The following is a 13521-nucleotide window of genomic DNA, read 5'->3' as shown; positions in this document are numbered from 1 at the left end:
AGAGAGAGAATATAGTGGAAAGGATAGGGCTATTAAAACATTTGTATGCAAGTGTAATGAATCATTTCATTTTAAACCAAATGTGAGGTGACCAGTAGTAAGTGTCTAGATCAGTATGCTATGTATATCTATCTCACATCTGGCTCCATTTCATATTTTCACATTTGTTTTACTTTCTTGCCTCAAAAAATTCATGTAAACATGTTTTATTTGATATGTCCTTGGAAGAGTTTTGATTAAAGACGGATGTAAATTTTAAAATGTATTAAATTCCTTAAAGAAACATGTTTCTAGTGCTCGCTTCGGCAGCACATATACTAAAATTGGAACGATACAGAGAAGATTAGCATGGCCCCTGCGCAAGGATGACACGCAAATTCGTGAAGCGTTCCATATTTTTCACCCCTCAGCCTTCCCTTGGCCGGATTGTGAGGAGAGTTGTAATGTAGAGAAGGAAAGCATCCTAGATTCTATGTCTTCTGTGTCTTGATATGTCTCCATAAGTTAAAAATACCAGTGAAAAAAAAAAAAAAAAAAAAAAAAAAAAAAGAAACATGTTTCTAGACCCTAAGTAGGCATATTTAAGAGAATGAATACATTTTAATGTCTGTTGTGTATCATGACATGTATTTATTACATGGTCTCAGAATTATTTCCTAAATGTATCGTATGAGTATTGTATTCCCAAATTAATTATGATCAATTTGAAGATAGAGAAATTGCCTCGTGGACTTTGTTTTGTCTTTCTTCCAAATCCAACTGGTTTCAGATGGGCAATAAACAATTTTTAAATGCACACAAAAAGTTATTTGGCAAAGCATTTCCCAGCAAAATGCCAGGTAGGGAATTCTAGGTAGAGAAAATCGTTTATCTTACACTTTCTACATATGACTCAATTTTACACCAATCAGGGTTTTACCATTTTCAGTTAGTGCAGTTTCTCCAACTTTCTTACCAAAATATACTTTCTACTAAATACTTTCTAGTTTTATATACAAATATTTACTCTGGCCTCAAGTGAGTCATTTTCAACTGGTCTGTATTTGCTTGAACATTTGCTTGTTGATTCCAAAACAACATCCACCACAACTATCTGAGTCTGTCCATATTGTTTTCCACTGAATTTGAAGCTGAGTATTGACATTGGTCTGTAAATTTGAGACCAAATGGTAGCTGGCAGAAGTTTGCAAATCAACCACAAAATACTATAAAAAGGAAGAAGTGATCCTAATATTTCAAAATAGTTAACATCTAGCCTTATCAGCATAATGATGCATTGTCTAGATAGCTTTAAAGTGGGCTATCCATCCAAGTTAGATTTTACAAGCTGGAGATTTTCCTTGGAGCAAATTCACAGTCAAGAATTGACAAGAAATGCTTCCATAATCTTATTTATGAAAGAGAATAGAGCTACGAATCTCAACAATCACAGAAGCTTAATATACGATGCATATTAGTTCACTTTCTGGGTGACCAACCTTAAAAAGTGTTTTCTTCTTCCAAAACATGTTCTATTTTTCTGACTCCAACTTTCAGAATGGAGTTTCAACCTCAAAACAAAGGCTATTTGAGAAAGCATCTCTAATTATTATGTATCTTGTGAAAGGCCCAGGCTATTCTTATTTTAGGCATGTAATGTTGATATTCACACATTTTTGGGGCAATAGGTGACATGCAAATACAAAGAAGCATGAACTGCATGGCATAGATCCATTGTTAGTGCCCTGCTACACCACTCATCTTCATCGTGGAAGCCTCCAGGCTTAAGTGGATTATAATACAATAATCTAATTCAATTAAAAGTGCATCTGGAGAACAATGTAAATTTACATTTAGTGTTCATAACTTGTTATGTAGCTTTCAATATTTCGTATCATGTACTATTCATGACCCTCTTTGTACTCTACCGCTCAATATTTTGCTGTTTTCTCACATCGGTCATTCAATCTAAATTTTTAGCCAAGTGTTTATTTCTTGTTTGTAGCATTGAATGTGAAGAAAACAAACCACATACCTATCTCACTACACAGATTAGATTTAAGCTTTTTCCAGAACAATCCTTGTGTAAGATTAATATTTAGTTAGCGAAAGGTATGACTTTTTTCTATCAATATTTAAAAGAAAAGAATTTGACTCTGCATTCTATTCCCTGATAATTAACACTCACTTTGATATTGTAGACGAAAGGATTTTATATTCATTTTGTCGACAGGATGATTTGAGACCAAGGAGGAAATGCCGGTTGACAACCTCTGCATATTCTTCATTCTGGGGAGAAATGCATTCTGCTAGCTGTCCAATCAATTATGTAGACAAAATGAATTTCATCATAATTCTGTCAACAAAATGCTAACTTGGTTAAATTATTCTCTCCACAAAATGAATTAACTTAAAAATCCTTTTGTCCACAAAATAGATTTAAGCATTTAGTGGAGCCTTGTAAATACTATCGTCTGTTAGTTTAGTATGTGTAATGCAAATATGTGGACTGGCCATGTCAGCATTTCTAGTTCTTTAGAGGTTACGGACCTGTGTGTTGTAGCTTCCCTTTTCATTGAAGGTCAAGTGGAGAGCAAAGTCAATTATCCAGAGAATAGCATATGGTAGATAAATGTAGCGCTCTCCAAAACTACTGTAAGTTAGATCCATTTCAACACCATGCATTTTTATAAAGTATAATTTAACAAGCTTGCCAACTAATTAAGTCTTTAATTAGGGCTTCAAATTCAACAAGTCATTTCAGGGATAATTCTTCATAAAGAAAAGAAACTGATGGTTCAACTTCTTGACATGTTGCTGCTAAAGAAAATAAACTGTTAAATGTATTACAATATATCATTTAAAAATTATTCAGTATCATCTTCTATGATTTTGTTCTCCTCTTTAGGCATATAAATATTTTCAAATAAATGCTTTGGTAAATGTATGAGATGTGGATGGTGCAATGTATTCCTTTTAAATAAAATTATTAGTTGGCTTCAGCTTACATTACTTGATAGCAAGTTTTTAAAAGCACTTCATCAGTGTGATGTCGAAGAACATATGACACTCATTTATTTTAAAGCATTAACTTTTTCATTAAAATGTGAAATAGTAGTATAACAGTAATAGTTTTCCTTTTGATTACTCTATGTAACCAATCATATGAAGTGACGTGCTCCACCAAACCTAAACCCAATTAGAATACAGAGTTTTAAAACTATTAAATTTTGTCTTTGATTTCTATAAATATTTTATTAGCTTTGGAAAGATAGTATTGTCTTGTCTCATTCCAGTATTAGTCAAATTATTTAATTTGAAAGATGGTCATGTTTCATATCACATCTTCATAAGATTCTTCTTTTATTCAAATGGAATAGAATGAACGAGGCTGAAAAAGAGAGGTAATAGGAAAATTAATAAGGTAGTTTCTTTTTTTAAAAAGAATATATTTTATTTATTAGAGAGAGAGTGCACAAGCAAGGGGAGAGAGAGGGAGAAGGAGAGGCAGGCTCAATTCCAGGACCCTGGGATCATGCCTGAGCAAAGGCAGAGGCTTAACCAATTGACCGCTCAGGCACCCCAATATAAGACAGCTTCTTACACAAAATATTGTTCATCACCAAGAAGCATAAGGCTTAGGGGAATTCTAATTTGTGACGATATGAAAAAGAAGCAACTTTCCCAAACAATGCTTTTTTTTAAATAAATTAATACAGTCATGCTGTTTTTAAAAGCAAAAAATGGTATAAAGGTATTATTGTCAGAGTCAAGTAGACATATTGCTAATAAATGGTGTAGGGACCAGTAGATTTTTTTTCCTGATTAACAAATAAGTCATAGAGCCATTTAAACAGAAAAATGAACTGAGTTTTCCCACTGAGTGTAGAGTAGGAGCAAAATGAAAATCAATACGGGAGATTTTTTTAAAAAATAAACAACTCCATTGCTCTATGCCTAACGTGAGAAGAGTGTCTGGCATTTAGATGATCAGCCATATTTGTTTAATAATCAAATAAAGTCTCATAAATCTCCCTTCCTCAAAGTACACAAGATTTTATGTAGCTTAATCAAGATATATAATATTTTGCTTTCCCCTAAAGATGTTGATCTCTTGTCATAAATGGCAGCAATGTGTGAAGAAAAAGTAACATTAAAAAAATGTATTGCTGTACTTGTCTATTTTTGACAGAAGTGGCAAAATTCTCATTTACAGAAATAGAGGCTGGAGTTCTAATGTGATTTGCTCCTGTTTGGGTCATATGTGTGTATCTGAATAAAGGTCTCCTTAGTTTTCAGTGACATCCTTTTGTAATCTGTTTTGTATAGAAGACACACACTTCCTGAACTATTGGATTATTTTCTTTATTATTTTTTTATTGGTGTTCAATTTGCCAACATATAGCATAACACCCAGTTCTCATCCCACCAAGTGCCCCCTTTAGTGCCCGTCACCCAGTCACTCCAACCCCCCGCCCGCCTCCCTTTCCACTACCCTTTGTTCATGTCCCATATTTAGGCGTCTCTCAGGTTTTGTCACCCTCACTGATATTTTCACTCATTTTTTCTCCTTTCCCCTTTATGCCCTTTCACTATTTTTTATATTCCCCAAATGAGTGAGACCATATAACGTTTGTCTTTCTCCGATTGACTTACTTCACTTAGCATAATATCCTCCAGTTCCATCCACTTCGAAGCAAATGATGGGTATTCATCATTTCTAATGGCTGAGGAATATTCCACTGTATACATAGACCACATCTTCTTTATCCATTCATCTTTTGATGGACACCGAGATTCCTTCCACAGTTTGGCTATTGTGGACATTGCTGCTATAAACATCGGGGTGCAGGTGCCCCGGCATTTCACTGCATCTGTATCTTTGGGGTAAATCCCCAGCAGTGCAATTGCTGGGTCGTAGGGCAGGTCTATTTTTAACTCTTTGAGGAACCTCCACACAGTTTTCCAGAGTGGCTACACCAGTTCACATTCCCACCAACAGTGTAAGAGGGTTCCCTTTTCTCCGCATCCTCTCCAACATTTGTTGTTTCCTGTCTTGTTAATTTTCCCCATTCTCACTGGTGTGAGGTGATATCTCATTGTGGTTTTGATTTGTATTTCCCTGATGGCCAGAGATGCGGAGCATTTTCTCATGTGCTTGTTGGCCATGTCCATGTCTTCCTCTGTGAGATTTCTCTTCATGTCTTTTGCCCATTTCATGATTGGATTGTTTGTTTCTTTGCTGTTGAGTTTCATAAATTCTTTATAGATCTTGGATGCTAGCCCTTTATCTGATAGGTCATTTGCAAATATCTTCTCCCATTCTGTAGGTTGTCTTTTAGTTTTATTGACTGTTTCTTTTGCTGTGCAGAAGCTTTTCATCTTGATTAAGTCCCAATAATTCATTTTTGTTTTTGTTTCCCCTGCCTTCATAGATGTATCTTGCAAGAAGTTGCTGTGGCCAAGTTCAAAAAGGGTGTTGCCTGTGTTCTCCTCTAGGATTTTGATGGATTCTTGTCTCACCTTTAGATCTTTCATCCATTTTGAGTTTATCTTTGTGTCTGGTGTAAGAGAATGGTCTAGTTTCATTCTTCTGCACATGGCTGTCCATTTTTCCCAGCACCATTTATCGAAGAGACTATCTTTTTTCCAGTGGATAGTCTTAAAGCTATTGGATTCAAGAGAGTTTCAGAGGATACATAATCCAAGTCATACCACGAAGGGTAGCAAAGTTAAGGGACATTGACAGAGAAAAATACGCAAGTGTTTTGTAAAGCACAGACCATGACAATGGGCCAGTTGAGTCAAGTCTTATACCACAGTTCATAAATTCTAGCAAGAAAGAATGACCAGCTAGAAGGTCATGGGCAAGGTCTAGATATACATGGAATAGCATCGTCCTCAAACTTGAATACTTTGAAACACTGTTAATTCTAAACTATTATTGTGACTCTCAAAATCTTTGCTAGAAAGACCGTATCCTCTTTTATTATTTATAGCCACAAGTTAAGAATTAATGAACTGTATAATACAGATCTTCCTCAACTTATGATGGGTTTACGTCTCAACTAATATCATACTTAGCCTCATTTGCCTTCAAGATGCACAGAACTTTTACATTAGCCTACAATTGGGCAAAATCATCTAAAACAAAGCCTATTTTATAATAAAGTGCTGAATATCTCATCTAATTTATTGAATACTATACTGAAGGTGAAAACCAGACTGGTTATATGGGTACAGATTGATTGTAAGTATATTTATTGGTTGTTTACCCTCATATACACTGGCTGACGGGGAGCTGCAGCTGGCTACTGCTGCCCAGCATATGAGAGAGTATCATACCACATATCACAAGCCTGGAAAAAGATCAAAATTCAAAAATTTGAAACACAGTTTCTACAGAATGTATATGGTTTTTGCCCCATAGTAAAGCTGGAAAATTGTAAGTCGAATCAGTAAATCAGGGGCTGTCAAGAAGTACAAATGTAATACTAATTAATTACCTTCAGTAATTAATACATAATTAATATGCAATATATAACCCATGGCGATAATATATCTAATTAATTAATGTATAATAATATACAACATAATATATACTATGTGTTCTATATATAATTTTGTCTATACCCAGAAACAAAGCACAATATAAATATATAATTACACAAAAATAGATATATGATAGATAGAAAGAAAGATTACCAAAAGTCCATGAGCCACTAATGATTAAATGTGAATTATATGGTCCAGAGGCTGATTCAAAACATATCACATAAAAATTCATAATATTTTATCTTAATTTTAAACTATAGATGATCAGCATTGTGAAAACAATTGTATGATAATAGCCCTGTTTTTTGTTTAATTTTCCTCATATATTCTGTTTCCATACAATAGTACATATTGCTTTTTAATTTTAAATAGCATTCGAAAATAAGATATATATTTTAATTAAAATATATTTTAATAGACACATTATAGTAATATATATAAATATAATAATACATATTTTAATGAATGACATTAACAATAAATTATTTTTCCAAGCTCATATTTTATAGTACACACAAGTTTATGTGAGTATTTTTGTGAATGTGTTGCAGCAAGTACAATCTGGAGCACTCTGCATGCTTTTGTGTTCCATGGAATACAAAATATTGATCACCATTTTACATAGGAATAAAACCAAAATGCTTGTAAATTTTAAGGGCCACGTATGTTTAATTTGTGGCTATATTAACCCCTAATGCAGGGTCTTTAATACAGTGGATGGAATGATAACACCTGAGTCTCTTTTCCCCTGTACGTACATATGTGTATTAGGGACAATACAGATCGGCACTCCTTCACCCTTGATTCAGCCACTTGGCTGCTGTTTCTCATGGTCATGTGCTTTGCTCCTTCCCCCTCACTCTCAGCTCTACTCTAGCCAGCTCCTAATTTCTTTTTGGAACTCAAGAACTTTTGTCCCCCTTTGGTGTGACTTGTTTCTGCTCTGTTAGTGTTCAGCATAAAGGTGATATTGAAAAGGTCACTCTTCTACCATTTTAATTTCTTACTTCCTCTCAAATCACCTTCTACAGCTATTTTGGCAAAGTGTAATTTATCAAGGTGTGGAGTTACTGAAGGCGAAAACAACATAGGGAAAAACATACCCGAGTGTCAGCTAAACACAACTGTGACAATAGTCCAAGAGAATGGAACAAAGGCTAAAGTTACATTATCCCCCAGCCTTGTTCTTCTGTATTAAGGCCAATAAATTCTTTGGAATTGGAGAGAGGCAAAAAAAAAAAAGTCTTTGTTACAAAGCTTTTGCCCTTCCTCAGGAGTTCTTTCTCATTATATGGCTTAGTCTTAATAAAGGATTGTTGTAGGTCAGTTCCCTGGAAATCAGACTGAGGTAGAATTTTGCACATAGGATACTTGTGAAGAGATGCCTTTTAGAAATCAGCTTCCATAGATGAAAGGGGAAGAAGGAGGAGTGGGCAGAAGGAGGAGTGAATCTGTGAAGCAGACCTGAAGACTGGCCAACCCCACAGGAGGCTCTGGAGCCAGAATGTCCTTTCAGTGTGGTGTCAAGTAGGGTCAGGACAAACTTCTCTATAATAACTTATACTTGGGCATCAGTTATTGAGGATGGGCCTCCCAGGGTAGAGACATAAACATGAACAAAGTTGTTCTCTGAACTCAAGAAAATCCCTGATAGGACTGTCTGCTGACAGAACTCCCAGCAGCTGGGGAAACTAGACCTTCAATGATTGAGGACCAGGAAGAGGCAACACAAAGTCCATAATGGATTTACCCTAACCAATTCAATCTTTAACTATAACAGTATAGAACAATAAATGTTCTAAGGACCAATCACCTTAGTCTAAAAGGAAATACACAGAACTGTGTTTGTTTGCATATGAGAAAATACGAAGAGCAGGAGGGAGGTTGGGGTCTTAAATATGCATTCTTGAACAGGTTTGAGTACTTCGAGACCCCATACCGTCTGAGGTTTCCCACCAAGTTTGATGTAAAAAAAAAAAAGTTTCTCTTCATTTTTCCTAGGCTTCTGGGTCATAATTATTCGATTAATGATGCTTTCACACACAGTTCCCCAAACCAATAATTCATAGAGATGGTAAAGTCTAAATCCATACTGAGAAAGGGAAATATTTTTCCTAACTGTAGTATTAGCTACACCTGTTTCCACCCAAAAAATAATAAAAAATTATATTACCATACTCACCAGGTTTGGTGCCTTATGTTTACTTTTCTTCTTTGAGACTGTGCCTTAGAATTGATGCATAATAAATTATGTCTCCTCATCTTTATGTCTCTGGAAAAATTATATTCCTTCTCCGGGACTCAGCCTAGGTACCATGCTCTCCAGTGAGCTTTCCTTAATTTTCAACATGAATTGAAGCTCTGTCCTTTGTGTTCATACAGTAGTCAGTGAATAACTCCAATCATTTACCTCATCAGCTAAAATTGCCAGTTTGTGTGAATTTGTTATTCACTGAAATTAAAATTCCTTGAATGTAGATTCTGTATTTTATGTCTTTTTTGGCTTAATAGTAACTAGATCACTAGTTGTCACAAAGTAGGCACTGAGTCAATAGGTATTTGTTATTGAAGGAAGAATGGTAGATCTTGTACTACCTCACTCCTGGCTGAAAAATATGCTCCCAAATAGAGGATTTTGGGGGAAAAATTGTTGTGTAATATCCAGTGTCCATTAGTTGAAAGCTTACTACTAGATAACAGGCTGGGAAATGGTGTTTATCATCATTTTTGCATCCACAGGTCAATTCTATGATAGATCTGCAAACAAATGTAGAAACTGATTCTTAAAAAGTTTTAAAAAGTTGAGGATAATATTGCAAATGAAGGGCAGATACAAAGCCAAATGTGCTGACATTACATGAGGCAAGACCTGAACAGAGCTACTCAGCTACCCAAGATTGGTGAATTTTATTGTTGATTCCTTAGCCAATATGAAGGTCAAATGAAATATTGCATGTGGAACTGGTCAACCAGTGAAATTTTAAAGCTCTAAAATTCCTAGTTGTCATAATTATTTTTGTTATATTATTATTATGGGAAGCTTTGCACTTAAGGCTTTTACTATTGAAATAGCTTCCATAACTAATGTCCTGTTCTGTAGGAAAGGGAAATCTTGATTAGAAAACCTATTTCTATTATACTTTCTGTCTTCATCAGAAAAAGAAGCAAAAAGTGCTTCTACACCAGTGTTCTCTATTTTGTATTACAATTACATCCATTCCAGCAATTGTGTCTTTGAAAGGAGTAATAGAAAAGAAGCATGCAATGGTAAGCAAAGAAGCGTACTGGTGATAACTTCATGGGAATAGTGTCAGTCTTTTGAGTTGCTCGCATTACACAATAAATAGCTTGTTGGATCTAATACGATAACTTGAGATTGGCTACATTATATCACTAAATACCATTTCTCATCTACATCTTTTCTTGTATAAGCTGAGAAGTTAATGTTTAGCAGAAGTGAAAGTGAACAATAACAGGAGCAAAATGTTGCATTAATATTTAATGTAATGCTTTTTCAGAGTATAAAGGGAATAAAACCATTCAAATGCAAAGCAATCTGCAAGGATGCTTTCAATTTAAACGTTTTGCTAGGAATACTTTTATTTTGCTGGAGTTTTGCTTGTGAGAAATAAGAGCACAGTAAATAACTGTAAGCTTAGCTTCTAACATTTCAATATGAATCTATGATGGTGTCCTCACTTTTCCTATGTTTCTCTGAAACCATAGTTCCTAGAACTTTTGGATTCACATATAAATTGTAGGTTTGCAAACTTTTCATTTTGACAAATAAAAATGCTTTTTTAAAGAGCTATCATACGGGATCCCTGGGTGGTGCAGCGGTTTAGCGCCTGCCTTTGGCCCAGGCGCGATCCTGGAGACCCGGGATGGAATCCCATGTCAGGCTCCCGGGGCATGGAGCCTGCTTCTCCCTCTGCCTATGTCTCTGCCTCTTTCTCTCTCTCTCTCTCTCTCTGTGACTATCATAAATAAATAAATAAATAAATAAATAAATAAATAAATAAATATTTAAAAAAGAGCTATCATATAATTCCAAATATAGTTTTATTAAAAAAGAAATTTTAACCCAATATTTATCCAAAACAGATAGTCCTGTAATTGAATATATCTGCTTTTATAAAACACTATTCAAATAATTATCTTTTTTCCCCTCTTATTAAAAGACACAATATCTCGGTTTGACACATAGAATAATTCATTTTCATCTCCATGGGAAAAAAAAGACTCAGTTTGACTCTGGACTTGAGATGAGTGTGTTTCTATGACCTAGTCCATTTTCAGTGGTAATTTATGTTATATTTTAATTAAAAAGTTAAATACCTGAGAGATTTCACTTTGCTTGATGTTTCCCAGACTTTACTTAAATCAATATATTCTATGCCCCATCTTCCTTGATTGCATATTTCAAAAAGTGGATCCTTACTGAAATGTTAAATTTCAATGAGAAACCAATGCTCTGTAGAAGAAATCAATCAGACATTTTGTAACTTAGGAAAATGAACTATTCTTTTAAGGGATTTGAACCAGAGGGTGCTTTTTAATGATAAAATCATTTTATCTTTTTCTTGTTATTTACAGAACGAAATGAAAAAGGCTGCCCAATTCCCCAAGCTATTATATCACAACATCTGAATTTATGCATATGTTCAAAATGGCTTCACAGGCTTGCAGAGAAGGACATTAATGCCAGTGGGAGGTATGATTCACTACTTTAATATGTTCTCTGTATGGATTTCAAGACAAATAAAACATATACGATTTCCAGTAAGCAACTGGGTAAATAACACTTGAAATAAAATGGTTAATTTTCTCCCTTTTCTCTGTGATTCTGTTAAACCCACTGCTGGAAACTGTCTTCATTCTGAGAACAATGAAAAACAAATAAGAAAGAGTCCAAGAGATGAGCAGAAATAATAATTAAAGATTTTGATGAGAAAAAAGAGATGAAGTAAAACACACTTGGTCAAATGGTAACCAAGCAGAGGCGTGTGTTAACAATTATGATTTCTTAACAGACACACATACGAAAGAGGAAAACAAATGATTTGTCAGAGTACATGGAATCATAGGTGGAGACAGCTAAATTCTAAATGGTTTCTGAAGAAGATTGGAAAGATGGATTTTTTTCTCCAAGACCATAGAAGTAGCTAATCAATACTGAACCCTGAATCAAGCATTTCTGTTCCAGGGGATTCTGATTTCTCATTATTCACATTACACCAGCCAGGAAAAGAGAAGTCAAAGAAGTCTTTGAGCTCTTCCTATCCAAAGTTCTGAGCTGCAGTATTTATACATTGCAGGTTGCTTGCAAAGCCACTCTGGTGAGGACGTAGGCATCCAAGACCTTGCCCTTCTGCCTTTTACAAATAACTTCAGGACCAGGCCATGCTAATTAAGTGTGGTCAGTAAGTAGCAGAACTAGCTTTTCCTGGAATGAATGGGATCCAGAGAGCAGACAGCTGAAGGAACATGTCAGAAGTAACAGGTATTTGAAGGGCATGGGGATGCCAAGCTATAGAGAAAGGAAATTATATAGTCAAGGTAGAAGGTCATCCATATTTGAGATGAACAGTAGATAATGGCAGAAACAGTGTTAACAAAGCAGAACACAAGATTACGACTTTTAGATCCAAGCAGGAAAACTGGTATCAGAGAAATGAAATTCCTATAAAGACACCTGATCTTGTAAGAATATAAAAAAGACTTGGGGTGGGGTGCCTGGGGGACTCAGTCAGTTAAGTGTCTGCCTTTGACTCAGGTCATGATCTTGGGATTCTGGAGTCGGGTTCCCTGCTCAGTGGGGAAGTCTGCTTCTGACTCTGCCTCTCCCTTCTGTTAGTTCCTACTCTCTCTCTCTCTCTCTCTCTCAAATAAATAAATAAATAAATAATCTTAAGAAAAAAGAAAAAAAATATATCTGGGAACCAAAGGAGCTGAGACAGATTTTAGGAAACCAAAGCAGTGAACTGAGGACACAAATATAGACTGGAAGTGCATTGCTGGGGATATGGGAAAGAAAACTGGGGCTTAGTCATAGGAGAATAATGCAAAAACTCAGAGAACTAGTCACAGTAGATCAACAGTGGCTGAAAGAGACAAGGCTGATTCATAAGCTATTAAAATATTATTCAGAGTTTTCCTACTTGCTACCCTTCCTCCAATCCAAACTGAGCTCAGATCTGTGGCAACTATGAACGAGAAAATGAGACTTAACTGGCTCCATCTTTGAAGATTTTAATCTTTGTGCCAGTAGTGCAAAAACTCTGTAATATTCCTCATCGATCCAGAGAAACAGTCTTCCTTCTAGCATTCGAGCTATCTATCAGCAAAGTAAATTAGACATTACCCAATTCTTCCCAGAGATCTATTGGAGGAAGGGGAAACTGGTCATAGGTAGTATGAATAGTACTAGCATAGAAAGTACCATATAAGCAGCCTTATTTTCTAAAGCATCTATAGTTGCATGAATTGATATAACAGCTACAAGTTACCTGGTAAGTGTACTGTTTATATTGGCAATATTCTTACCTCTGAAGAAAATATTAAAGAGAACTGAATTTAACTCATTTTATTCAATTTGCATTTATTTGATTATTATTATGTGATAGGCATTGCATTAGGGCTGGGAAATATAATATGAATAAAACAAAATCATAGTTCTCAAGAAGCTTGAGTCTAGCAAAGAAATACACATAAACACACATTTCAAAGCAAATGTTTATGAATCAGTTATAAATGCAGCAGTAGGACTATGCACACAGTAACAAACTCATTAGCAAGCACAAAAGTACAGAACGGAAATGGTTAACTCAGTGTGAGGAATATTGACAAAGGGCCAACAATGAACTTCATCATTTGACATTAAAAATTTCCTAATCTCCTAAAAAGGCAAAGTTGAGCAGAGTCTTAATATCATAGGTTTTATTATCAATTTCTTAACCAGGTTAAGGGGTTAGGGGGACTTGAGAA

The 13521-nt window shown here is 35.1% G+C and overlaps 1 non-coding gene across 1 annotated transcript; it reads left to right on the top strand.

The window, feature by feature from the left end:
- Nucleotides 1-293: 293 nt before the first annotated feature.
- LOC121480845 lies at nt 294-400 on the top strand. The gene has a single exon (XR_005985113.1). It is a non-coding gene; the product is annotated as a U6 spliceosomal RNA (small nuclear RNA).
- The last annotated feature ends 13121 nt before the right edge of the window (nt 401-13521 follow it).

The sequence above is a fragment of the Vulpes lagopus genome, chromosome 22 (assembly GCF_018345385.1).
Source record: "Vulpes lagopus strain Blue_001 chromosome 22, ASM1834538v1, whole genome shotgun sequence".
NCBI classification, from domain to species: Eukaryota; Metazoa; Chordata; class Mammalia; order Carnivora; family Canidae; genus Vulpes; species Vulpes lagopus.
Note: the sequence above shows the minus strand (reverse complement) of the source record. Positions and strands in the feature narration are given on the sequence as shown.